Source organism: Oryctolagus cuniculus, chromosome 18 (assembly GCF_051225735.1).
Source record: "Oryctolagus cuniculus isolate XC-2025 breed Fujian yellow rabbit chromosome 18, ASM5122573v1, whole genome shotgun sequence".
NCBI lineage: Eukaryota > Metazoa > Chordata > Mammalia > Lagomorpha > Leporidae > Oryctolagus > Oryctolagus cuniculus.
Window position 1 is genome coordinate 22,244,224 of NC_142884.1, and position 12,707 is coordinate 22,256,930.

Consider the following 12,707-nt stretch of genomic DNA (forward strand, 5'->3'; position numbering starts at 1 on the left):
ATGCAAATTTTCACCAGTATAATTCTTTACACATTCTTCTCAAGTACACACAGAACATTCTCCAGCACAGATCATGTGCTAGATCATAAAATAATTTAAGAAGATTAATGTCATTCCAAGTTTCTCTTCTGACCACAATGAAATGAAACTGGAAACCAATAAGAGCAAGAAGTTCACAAACATATGTAAACTAATTTGTACATGAGCAGCCACTAGGTAAAAGAGGTGATCAAAATGGAATTGAAAAAAATCTCTCACTGGATGAAATAAAAAATAAATACTACCAAAACGTATGGGACGCCTATATTGAAATAAAGATCTCAAATAAGCAACCTAAGTTTACACCTCAGGGAACTAGAAGAAGAAAAAACTAAATCCAGTGGAAGGCAGGAAATAAAATGTCAACATAAATAAAGAGAGAACAGAAAAAAATAGGAAAATAATTAGCACACATGGAGTTGAGTTTTGAGAATATAGGTCCTTAGCCACACAAACAAATAAAAAAGTAAAAAGACTTAAATAAAATAAAAAATGAAAGAAGAGACATTGAAAAGCTTGCTTCAGAAGTGGAAAGGTTCATACGGGACTATTATAAACAATTATATGGCAAAAGACTGGATAACATAAAAATAATGAATATATTTTTAAAAAAGATTTATTTTATTTATTTTGAAAGAGTTACAGAGAAAAAGGGGGAGAGAGAGAATAAGAGATCTTCCATCATCTGGTTCACACCCCAAGATGGCTGCAACAGCAGCTCTGGGCCAGGCTGAAGTCAGGAGCCAGGAGCTTCATCCAGGTTTCCCACATGGGTAGCAGGGGCCAAACACTTGGGCCATTTTCCACTGCTTTCCCCAGGCCATTAGCAGGGAGCTGGATCAGAGTGGAGTGGCCAGGACATGAACCAGAGCCCATGTGGGATGCTGGCATCACAGATAGACTTGCCCACTACACCACAAAACTGGCCCCAGTGATTAAATTTCTATAAAATTACAACCTGCCAAGACTGAATCAAAAGAAATAGAAATGTGATTGTTTGGATGCAAAACTATTGGATGTGGTTTTATTGAGCATTGTCAAATTTGTAAGCTTCGTAGGGATGGACATCACATTTATAATGCCCTTCTATATGTGCTACCATAGATGTGAAATTCTTGACCTTAATATTGTCCTCGAAAATGTTAAATTGAGAATTCTGCTAACTTACAGTTTATGAGTTGGCCCACTGTATTACTGCAAGAAATGTTTGATTTTCGGCACAGTGCAAAGGTTCCTTAAACTGCATATGTCTTTTTTTTCTAATTCTATTTTTCTTTTTTTTGACAGGCAGAGTGGACAGTGAGAGAGAGACAGGGAGAAAGGTCTTCCTTTACCGTTGATTAACCCAACAATGGCCGCTGTGGCCGGTGCACTGCACTGATCCGAAGCCAGGAGCCTGGTCTCCCATGGGGTGCAGGGCCCAAGGACTTGGGCCATCCTCCATTGCACTCCCAGGCCAGAGCAGAGAGCTGGACTGGAAGAGGGGCAACCTGGACAGAATCCAGTGCCCCGACTGGGACTTGAACCCAGTGTGCCGGCGCCGCAGGCAGAGGATTAGCCTATTGAGCTACAGCGCCGGCTTCTAATTCTATTTTTTAAAACACATTTTAAATGTACTTTCTCATTTAGTAAAAATTGTCTAATTGATATGAAAAAAAATAGAAGCCAGAACAGACTAATAACAAATAAAGAGATCACAGCAGTAATCAAAAACTTCTCAACAATGATAAGCCTAGGACCAGATGGCTTCAGCATGAATTCTACCTGACTAGAAAAAATTAACACCAATCCTTGTTAAACTTTTCCAAAAATATGAGGGATTATCTCCAAACTCTGTCTATGAGGCTAGCATCAGTCTGAGATGAGAGCCAAATAAAGACATCACAAGAAAATAAAACTACAGGCCAATATGTCTAATGACTACAGAAGCAAAAAATACTGACGGGGTGGGGTGGGGCGGGGGGGAGGTGTGGCGCTGTAGTGCAGCGGGTTAAAGCCCTGGCCTGAAGTGCCGGCATCCCATATGGGCGCTGGTTCTAGTCCCAGCTGCTCCTCTTTCATTCCAGCTCTCTGTTGTGGCCTTGGATAGCAGTAGAAGATGGCTTAAGTCCTTGGGCCCCTGCACCCATGTGGGAGACCAGGAAGAAGCTCCTGGCTCCTGGCTTCAGATAGGCGCAGCTCTGGCTGTTGTGGCCATCTGGGGAGTGAACCAGTAGATGGAAAACCTCTTTCTTACTACCTCTCTCTGAAACTCTTTCAAATAAATAAAATAAATCTTTAAAAAATACTGAGGAATAAAATATTGGCAAACTAATTCATCATCAAAAATATTATATATTGTTACAAAATGGGAGTTATCCCACGGATGCAAGGCTAGTGTAACATACTGAAAATAATCAATTTGATACACCATATTAAAAGAATTGAAGATCATCTCAATAGATATCAAAATGCATTTGACAAAGATCAACATCACTTCATGGTAAAAATAAAAACTTTCAACAAAACAGAAGCTAACTTCCTCAACATGATAAAGTCCACTTCTGAAAGACTCACTGCAATGAGAGAAAATAGAAATATTTTGCTCTAGGACTGGGGTCCACCAGGATGAAGCATGCTCTTGTGGTTCCTGCGCAGTGCTGGAAACACCGGCAAGAGCAACCTGATGAGAGAAAGAAGCTGCAGGCACAGCAGTCGGAAAGGAGGAGGTAAAATTACTTCTCCTCGCAACTGACATGAATCCACATGTAGGAAATTCTAAAGATTCCATACAAGCACTAACGTATGGATTCAGTAAAGTTACAGCATACAAAATACACTGAAAAAAGTCAACTGCATGTCTATATACATTTCAAATAGCAACCTATCTGAAGAAGAAATCATATAATAGCATTAAGAATAAAGTATTTAGGAATGAATTTAACCAAGGAAGCAAAACATCTACACACTGAAACTATGATACATTAATAAGAGAAATTCAAGAAGATAAAAATAAACGAAAATATATTCCATGTTTGTAGTCTGGAAGAATTAATATTGCTAAAATGTTCATACTACCCACAGTGATATACACATTCAATGAAATCACTATCAAATTGCAATGGTATTTTTCACAGAAATAGAGAAAGATTCTGAAATTCATACAGAACCACAAAAGACCTCTAATAGCTAAACAACCATGAGAAAGAAAAAACAAGCCTGGAGACACCACACTTCCTAATTTCAAGTTATGTTACAAAGCTGTGGCAGTCAAAAGTATTGGTTCTGGCATGAAAATGGACTCATACAGACCAACAGAACAGAACAGGGACCCCAGAAATAAACCAAGTATATACCGGCAGTAAATTTTTGAAAAGCCCAATCAAGATGGTACAACAGGGAAAGGATCGTCTCTTCAATAAATGGCTTTGGCAAGCTGGATATCTATGTGCAAAAGGGTTAATTTAGACCTGTATGTTATCTACACCCCAAAATTGGCTCAAAAATGGATTAAAGACCTAAATATGTGGCCTGAAACTACAAAACTGCTAGAAGAAAACTCAGGGGGGGAATCTCCTTGACTTTGGCCTTGTCAATCATTAGTTGGATATCCTCTCAAAAGCTGGGTAACACAAATAAAGAAGGGCTACTTCTTTCTCTTTTTCTCTCTTTCTCTGTAATCCTGCCTTCCAAATAAGTAAATTTAAATAAAAAAAAAACAACAACAACAAGAAAAATGAGGGGCCCACGCTGTGTCATAGCAGGTAAAGCTGCCAGCTGCATCCAATATAGGTACTGGTTCAAATCCCTGCTACTCCACTTCTGATCCAGCTTCCTGCTAATGCACCTGAGAAAGCAGTGAGGGATGGCCTCCTGCAGCTGCATGGGAGACCTGGAAAGAAGCTCCTGGCTCCTGGCTTTGGCCTGGTCCAGCTCCAGCCATTTATGTCATTTGGGGAGTGAACCAGCAGAAGGAAGATCTCACTCTCTATCTGTAACTCTGCCTTTCAAATAAATAAATCTCTCTCTCTCTCTCTCTCTTTTTTTTTTTGACAGGCAGAGTGGACAGTGAGACAGAGACAGTGAGAAAGGTCTTCCTTTGCCGTTGGTTCACACTCCAATGGCCGCTGCACCGCACTGATCCGATGGCAGGAGCCAGGTACTTATCCTGGTCTCCCATGGGGTGCAGGACCCAAGCACTTGGGCCATCCTCCACTGCACTCCCTGGCCACAGCAGAGAGCTGGCCTGGAAGAGGGGCAACTGGGACAGAATCCGGCGCCCCGACCGGGACTAGAACCCGGTGTGCCGGCGCCGCTAGGCGGAGGATTAGCCTATTGAGCCGCGGCGCCGGCCTCAAATAAATCTTAAAAAAAAAAAAAAAAGGAATCTGGGTATATGTTTCTCAAATAAAGTTTATAGAGAACAAAATTAAAAGGCTTCTAAACAAAGGTCAGGGTCAGATATTTGTATTGGGTGGTGGGTTCGTGGATAATTATTATTAATTATTATGAATTATCAACGAGTAGATAAATTATAAATAAATAATCAATGAGTCAAAAACACAGTCATGAGAGTTTGTCACGAACGAAGGTTAATGGAGAATCCAATTCATTCAAATCAATTAAGCATTTATATTGAGAGTTTTTTGTTTTTGTTTTTGTTTTTTGCTTACCAATCAAAAAGGCAAAAGCGAGCCGTCCGACATGCACCGTGTCTGCCAGAGTGTGGGAAACGGGGCTCCCGCAGCTGCGTCAGCACCGCAGGCAGGTCCAGCGGCTTCCCTGGGGACGGCCAGAGGGGTCCCGGGCTTTCCCTCTGCCAGCAGCAGGCGCTGAGCCGGGGGCGGGAGGGGGGTCGCACACAAGTACATCCAGGAGCTACGAGAAAGCAGCAGTTGGATACAAGGCCCTTATCTCTGAGGGTCTGTGGTGGAATGAGAAGGCCATGCCAAGATGGCCGCTGGCAAGAGAGCGTCAGTTACTAGGAATGGCTTCCGACACCCCCTGGGAAACCACCCAGCAATGGAGCCTGCCTGGCAACGGGCTGTGATTGGATGGCTGTGGAAACCACCTGGCAACGGAGCCTGCCTGGCAACGGGTTGTGATTGGATGGCTTTGGAAACCACCTGGCAACGGAGCCTGCCTGGCAACGGGCTGTGATTGGTTAGGGCAAAGACCGCCCCTTGACCGGATTGGCTGCCTTGGCTATTTAAGCTGCTGTACCAACTGCAGGCAGCTCGCCTCTGGCGCGCTTTCAGGTGACTCCCGGGGTCTGTGTGGTGACTCCACACCTTTTGCCCCCATCGCACTCCTCCTCTCAACGAATCCACAGTAACAAGGGTCGACTCCACAGAGCTCCCTGCCCTACTCGGCCTGACCATGCACGTGGACTGAGACACCAAGCCAGGCCAGGCTAGGCCAGATGCAGGATTTGTGCCACTGTAAGAGACTGAGAGCCCTGAAATTCTTACTGGGTTTGGGAAGGTTCCACATACAAGAGATTATCTTCATTCATCCCTTCCATAGGCTACCAGAAGCAATCCCGACACCCAGTGGATCACCAGCCCAGCCCACAACTCAGAGGTGGGTGGGCTGACATCTGTAGGCTTCGAGAATCATGGCCTTGCACCGGCCCACGGGGCCCCTCCCTGCCGCGGCACTGCGGCTGGCTCTTGCTGTGCAGCCTGGACTTAAAGTACAATAACGTTTGAAGGCTTACGTGGTGCAGTGTCTTGTTTCTAATAAGGCAGACTTTGTCTTTACCTTATTAGAGAGTTATAGATCTGCGTTTAAAACATGCTGTGTGATGATAGGTGTAAAAGAAATTCTTCAAAAGATTTTTTAAAAAGTTAAAAAGAGAAAGGTCATGAGATGGGGACCCCAGCTGCAGTCAGAGTGAAGGGCGGGGGGGAGGAGAGAATTAAGGGGAGAGCTTCCAGTGGATCAAAACGATTCCACCTACCTTAGGGTTCCAGACGGAAGCCTGGGGACACGGACAGCAATATGACCTCGTATGACCTCCGTATGCGGATATGGCGAGAAGGCAGCCACTCCCAATCCAAGGAGAGAGCTCACGGGAAATCAACCCTGCCCGCAACTTGATATTGAGTTTCGAGTCTCCAAAGCTGTGAGAAAACAACTTTCTGTTAGTTAAGCCCTCCACTCTGGTATTTTGTTCTGTGTTCCCCCTACTCACTGACTGATGTAAACTGTAGCCATTTTTACACCTAATCCCACAGAAATAGATGGCTTTGGAGTTAAACGGCTGAATGTGTTAGGGAAAGAGAAGAGAGCGCCACCAAACCACCACCGTCCCACACAGGGTGACTGTGGAGCACCCAGAGCCCTGTCTCCTGGAGCAGGAACAGCAGAGCCTTCACGGTAATGGAAAGAAAACAGATTTAGCTAAACAATCCAGTCTGTCACAGAGCAGATAATAACAATAACAATAACAATAACAAGCCTCTCAGGAATGGGAGGGATCAAATACCTGCAGTCGATCACACCGAACTGCAAAAGCAAGGTTTATTCGGGAGTACAAGCTGCGACAGGGACCCCATCCAACCAGCCAGCCCAGCAGAGGCAGGAGTGAGGCCCCGTCTTTGGGAGAGAAAAATGGCTACATCAGCAGGAAAAAAGTTACATACAGCACAGAAGCTCTGGGTGCAGGGAGTTGAGTTACGGGGGGCTTACAGCAGGGAAGCTCTGGGCGCAGGGAGTTACTTTGTTTAGTAATCTCTGCTGTGCTGTCCTTGGTCTTCAGAGCTGGCTGTCCCTGGTAAGCTTTGCTATCTCCGGAATGCCTGAATGCCTGCTTTTACAAGGACCCAGGTCTGCTATGGGAAATGGAGGCTGCTTTTTTGTTTTGTTTTGTTTTAAAATGGAGTCATTTTGGCTCTTCAGTGTCAACTGGTATGTTCAGTTTTCCAACATAAATATTTGTGAAAATACAAGGCATGCAAAGAAACACGGGAGATATGAGTCACACACTGGGAAAAGAAGAGGAACAAAAGATACTGCCTGTGACAGTGACTGTAAGTCCGATTCATCAGGGGAAACAATACTTCAAAGTAGCAATTACTAGTATGTTCACAGAGCTAAAAGTCACCATGGTTAAAATGTAAGGGAACAGGTATTGGCAGTGTTGCATCAAATAGAAATTATCAGCAGAGACAGAAACTTCAAAAAGGACAAAATGAAATTCTGGAGTTGAAAAGCACACTTAATGAAATAAAAAATTGACTACACGTTCTCAATAGTAGACTTGAACTGGGAGAAGGAACAAGCAAATTTGAGGATAGATCAATTGAGATTATGAATGCCAAAGAACAAACAGTGAAGTTTATGAGGGAGATAAACAGAGCCTTGGAAACATGTGAGAGACCATACACACTGTCGAGGAGATGAACTTGAGAAGGTGAAGTTATCACGTTCCCTGCCTTTTGTCTCCGTATCTCTATGGTAACTGGTGTCATGGTAACCGGCAGGTCCATCCGCCTGGCAGGCTGCCCACCATCTGTTATGTAATGGTTTGGCTCTGGGCCACTACTGTCTATAAACCCACATAAGCAGCTGGGCGGCATGGCTAGATGTGGCTGTGCGGCTGTGTGTCGGTGTCTGTGTGTGTGTCTGGACACAAAGGTGGCTATCTCCTGTGGGCTCACCGCAGTTGGGGGCAAGTGGCTGTCCCTTGTGATTTTCTCACCACCACTGTGAGTAAAGGAGATACAAATGGACAAATGGCTCCGAGTTCTTCTCTGCCCTGTTGGAATCTGGATCTGCTTGTACTGGGTCCCAAGCCCCAGGCATACACATGTAATGATAGTACTGAGAAAGGAGAGATAAAAGAACAAGAATTTAAAAAAATTATAAAGGCTAAAAACTTTCCAAGCTGGTGCTGTGGTATAGCAGGTGAGGCCACTGCCTGGGGTGCCAGTATCCCATATGGGTACCAGTTCTAGTCCCAGCTGCTCCACTTCCAATCCAGTTCTCTGCTATGGCCTGGGAAAGCAGTGGAATATGGCCCAGGTCCTTGCACCTTTGTGGGGTACCCGGAGGAAGCTCCTGTCTCCTGGCTTTGGATCAGCGCAGCTCTGCCCATTGCAGCCATTTGGGGAGTGAACCAGCGGATGGAAGACCTCTCTGCCTCTCTGTAAATCTGCCTTTCAAATAAATAAATAAATAAATAAATCTTAAAAAAAATCTTTCCAAATATGTTGAAAACCAATACATACAGAAAGCTCAATGAAATCCATGCAGGATTAAGTTCAAAGGGATCCACAGAGGCATCATAGTTTAAAAAAAAAAAAAGCTGAAAATCAAAGACATGAGCACATTTGGAAAGTAAGAGAAGAATGATGCATTTACCAGGAAAACTGCCCTAAGATCTACAGCTGACATCTCAACAGACACAATGCAGGTCACAAAACGGTTAGGATAATGTATTCAAAATGCTCAAAGCACGAAAGAACCCATCAACCAAGCAGTAGTCCTAACTGTATATACCTTATGCTACATCTATAATGCAGTAAAGCTTTATTTCAGCAATAAAGGCAGCAGTGGGCATTTAGCTTGGCAGTGGGATTTAGCCCGTGCCCATGTTCCACGTCTGAGCACTTGAATTTGATTCCCAGTTTCAGCTCCAGACTCCAGGTTCCTGCAAATGCAGATCCTGCACATCAGTAGTGATGGCTCAAGTACTTGGATCGCTGCCACCCACTGGGAAGACCTGGATTGAGTTTCCGGCTCCCGGCTTCAGCCCCAGCCTAGCCTCGGCTATTGCGGACTTCTGGAGAGTGAACCAGTGAGAGAAGTGTTTCTCCCTCTCCCTCTCCCTCTCCCTCTCCCTCTCCCTCTCCCCCTCCCTCTCTCCCTCTCTCCTTCCCCTTCTCATTCCCTCCCTCTCTCTTTCCCCACCTCTGAAATAAATTAAGTTAAAGACCTGCCACGTTTAAACAACAACAACAAAAAACCCGAGATGTGTTGTTGATGACCTGCCTTACGAGGAACACTAGCAGTAATTCTTCAGGCTGAAACCACATGACTCCAGGCTGTATTCAAGTCCCCACGGGAAGACAAAGAGCACAGGAAAGATAGAGAGATCCTACCCACTGGTTTACTTCCCAAATGCTCAGAACAGACAGAGCTGGGCCAGGCCAACAATGGGCGCCCAGAAATCAATCCAGGACTCCCCCATGGGTGCCAGGGCCCCAAGAACTTGAGCCATCACCTGCTGCCTCCCAGGGTGCACATAAGCAGGAAGCTGGAATAGGAGTGGAGCAAGGATTTGAACCCAGGCACTTCCATATGGGATGCGAGTTTGCTATTAAGAGTCTCAAGCAGCATCTTAATAGCAATGCCAAACACATGGCCCTGGATTTTGGTAAGAGTGCTAAGACTGTTCAATGGGGAAAAATCTTTTCAACAAATAGTTCTGGGACAACTAACAGTCACAGGAAAAAGAATGAAGTTTGATTCGTATCTTGCACCATTTATAAAAATTCATTCAAAGTAGATCAATGATCTAAATGTGAGAGTTAAAACTGTAAAACTCGTAGAAGAAAATGTAAGAGTAAACCTTCATGACTTTGGAGTGGGCAAAATATTCTCAGGTATGACAACAAAGCACAAATAAAAGAAAAAATAGACAGACTGTATCAGAATGAAAAACTTTCTAACTTCAAAGGCTATCATAAAGAAATTGAAAGGTGGGGCTGGCATTGTGGCACAGTGGGTGTGATGCAGGCATCCCATATGGACACCAGTTCAAGTCCTGGCTTCTTCACTTCTGATCCAGCTCCCTGTTCATGGCCTGGGAAAAGCAGAAGAGGATGGACCAAGTGTTTGGGCCCCTGATACCCATATGGGAGACCCTGATGGAGTTCCTCTCTTCTGGCTTTGGCCTGGCCCAGCCCTGGCTGTCGTGGGCATTTGGAGAGTGAACCAGTAGATGGAAGATCTGCCTCCCTCTCTTGGTCACTGTGCCTTTCAAATAAATAAGCAAACCCTTTTTAAATAGACAAAAGATTTGAATCAGTATTTCTCCAAAGACATACAAATGGCCAATTAGCACACAAAAAGATGTTGGGCAGCATTAATCATCAGGGAAATTCAAATAAAAACCAGAATGATATACTATTTCACCCTCACTATGATGGCTAGAATCAAAAGCCAAATAGGGACCACATTGTAGCTTAGTGGGTTAAACTGTTGCCTGCAATGCTGGCATTCCATAAGGGTACCAGTTTGAGTCCCAGTTGCTCCACCTCCAATCCAGCTCCCTGCTAATGCGCCTTGGAAGGCAGCAGATGGTGACCCTAGTCCTCGGCCCCTGACACCCCATGGGAGACCCAGATGAATCTCTTGGCTCTTGGTGTCAACCTGGCCCATCCCTGGTTGTTGTGGCCATCTGGGGAGTGAACCAACAGCAGCTCTGTCTTTCCTTCTCTCTCTGTAACTCTGCCTTTCAGATAAATAAATATTTTTTAAAAGCCAAATAACAGCAAGTGTTGGTGAGAACATGCAGAAATTAGAACCTTCAGCATTGTTGGTGGGAATGCGAAATGGTGCAGCAACTTAGGAAAGCAGTCTTTTAGTTCCTCAAACTCTTAAATACAAAGCTACCATACAACCCAGCAATTGGCTCAAGGCACATCCCCAAGAGAACTGAAAGTCTATCCACATCAAAACTCACACCTGAGTGTGGCGTTATTCAGAAGGGCCAAAAAGTGGAAAGAACCCACTTGCCCATCGGCTGATGAATGGATAAACAAACGTGGTGTATGCAAGTAATGGAATATTATTTGGTCATAAAAACATGCATGCTAAACATGGATGAACTTTGAAAGCATTATGCTAAGTGTTACATGATTCCATTCATGTGAATTGTCCACATAAGCAAAGTCATAGAGGCAGAAAGTAGATTGGGACTGCCTGGGGCTTGGGAATTGGAGAGGAGCAGCTGGTAATGGAATATTAAATCTCTAAATATAAAAGTAAAATATATAAAATATAAATATATAAATATAGCCTAAATATTTCATATAAATATATAAATAAAAATATAAATCTCTAAATATAGAAATCTCTAAATCTTGCCCTGGTGATGGTTTTATATATGCATGACTCTGATACAAACCACCAAATTGTATTCTTTAAGTGTGGAAGTGATATTGTTATAGGAACGATACCACAAAGCTATAAAAAGGAAAACAAAAAATTTAACAATAAAAATGGGGCACAAATACAGATCTAAAATATTAAAAGAACAGCAAAGGACAAACAAACCTTTCCAGGAAGAAAACTGCAGATCCAAATGGTCTTACTGGTGCGTTCTATCAAATATAAAAGACAGACATTTCATCAGTGTGACGCATACTCTTTGAGGTCATGGAGAAGGTAATTTTTCCTAACTCATTCTAGGTGACCACCAAAATCCTAATGCCAAGAAAAGAATACAACTACCAGAAATAAAAGGTGAATTTAGCAAGGTACCAGCGTAAATACATCTACATATATATTTATGATATATATATATGTGTGTGTACACACACATGCACACAAGTATTGTATACACGAGTACTAAAAATATATCCATGCATGAGAGAGCTTCAAAAAGTTCATCATCCGAGTCCCTGGCTTCACATCCTGGCTCCACGTTTGAGCCCAACTTCCTGTTGATGCACATCTTGGGAGGCAGCAGGGACTTGGGTCCCTGTCACCCACATGGGAAACCTGATTGAATTCTGGGCTTCCGGCTTGGCCTGGTCCAACTCTGGCTGCCATGAGCATTTGGAGAGTGAACCAGCAGAGAGAGGATGTCTGTCAGGGGCTGGGGCAGTGGCACAGCGGGTTAAAGCCCTGGCCTGAAGTGCTGGCATTGCATACGGGTGCTGGTTCTAGTCCCAGCTGTTTCTCTTCTGATCTAGCTCTCTGCTATGGCCTGGGAAAGCAGTAGAAGATGGTCCAAGTCCTTGGGCCCCTGCACCCATGTGGAGACCTGGAAGAAGCTCCTGGCTCCTGGCTTCGGATTGGCACAGCTCCGGCCATTGTGGCCATTTGGGAGTGAATCAGTGGATGGAAAATCTCTCTGTCTCTACCTCTCCCTGTAACTCTGTCTTTCAAAATAAATAAAATAAATATATAATAAAATAAATTCAAAATAAATAAAATAAGATAAATCTTGAAAAAAAAAGATGTCTGTCTCACCTTGTCTCCTTTTCAAACAAATAACTTTTTAAAAGGATGAAAAGTTCACAAAAAATGTGTATTCTGAACAAAACATATATGGATTTCAAAAAATTTTTGTGCCAAATTCAACTTATTTTAATTTTTCTGTGAAATTTTGAAGTGCCCTCATACATACACACACATATATATGTACTTTCTGTGTATTACCAATGACCTACTCAACAATAAAATTTAAAACCACTTAAAGAACATTTCCAAATCCCATAAAATATGAGAGGATAAACTAGCACAAAGTTGACCAAGACTCCACACAGAAAATCATAAAAGCAAGAGCGAACTTCCTCCCTTAAGGGCCGGATAATAAATAACACAGGCCTTGGAGGTCACACTGCACTGATCTCTCAACATATTCTTTGGATTCCTGTTGGTTTTTTTAAACTTTCTTTACAACCCTTTAAACATACTAATCTCCTTTTTCATTTATTGACCTTACAAAATCA

General features: G+C 43.4%; 1 protein-coding gene across 4 annotated transcripts in view; it reads right to left on the reverse strand.

The window, feature by feature from the left end:
- The window catches only part of LOC103346641 (b(0,+)-type amino acid transporter 1), a 33,584-nt gene extending 22,251 nt beyond the window's left edge, over positions 1-11,333 (reverse strand). The window contains exons 1-3 of one of the 4 annotated variants that reach the window (XM_089319521.1): positions 11,305-11,333; positions 5,981-6,143; positions 4,692-4,896 (exon numbers count right to left, since the gene is read on the reverse strand). The gene's annotated coding sequence lies outside the window, so the exon portion shown is untranslated. Of the gene's footprint in view, positions 1-4,691; positions 5,085-5,980; positions 6,144-6,508; positions 6,597-11,304 lie in introns of those variants that run through there. The other 3 variants (XM_089319520.1, XM_089319522.1, XM_089319519.1) reach the window with 3 other exon arrangements.
- Positions 11,334-12,707: the final 1,374 nt, after the last annotated feature.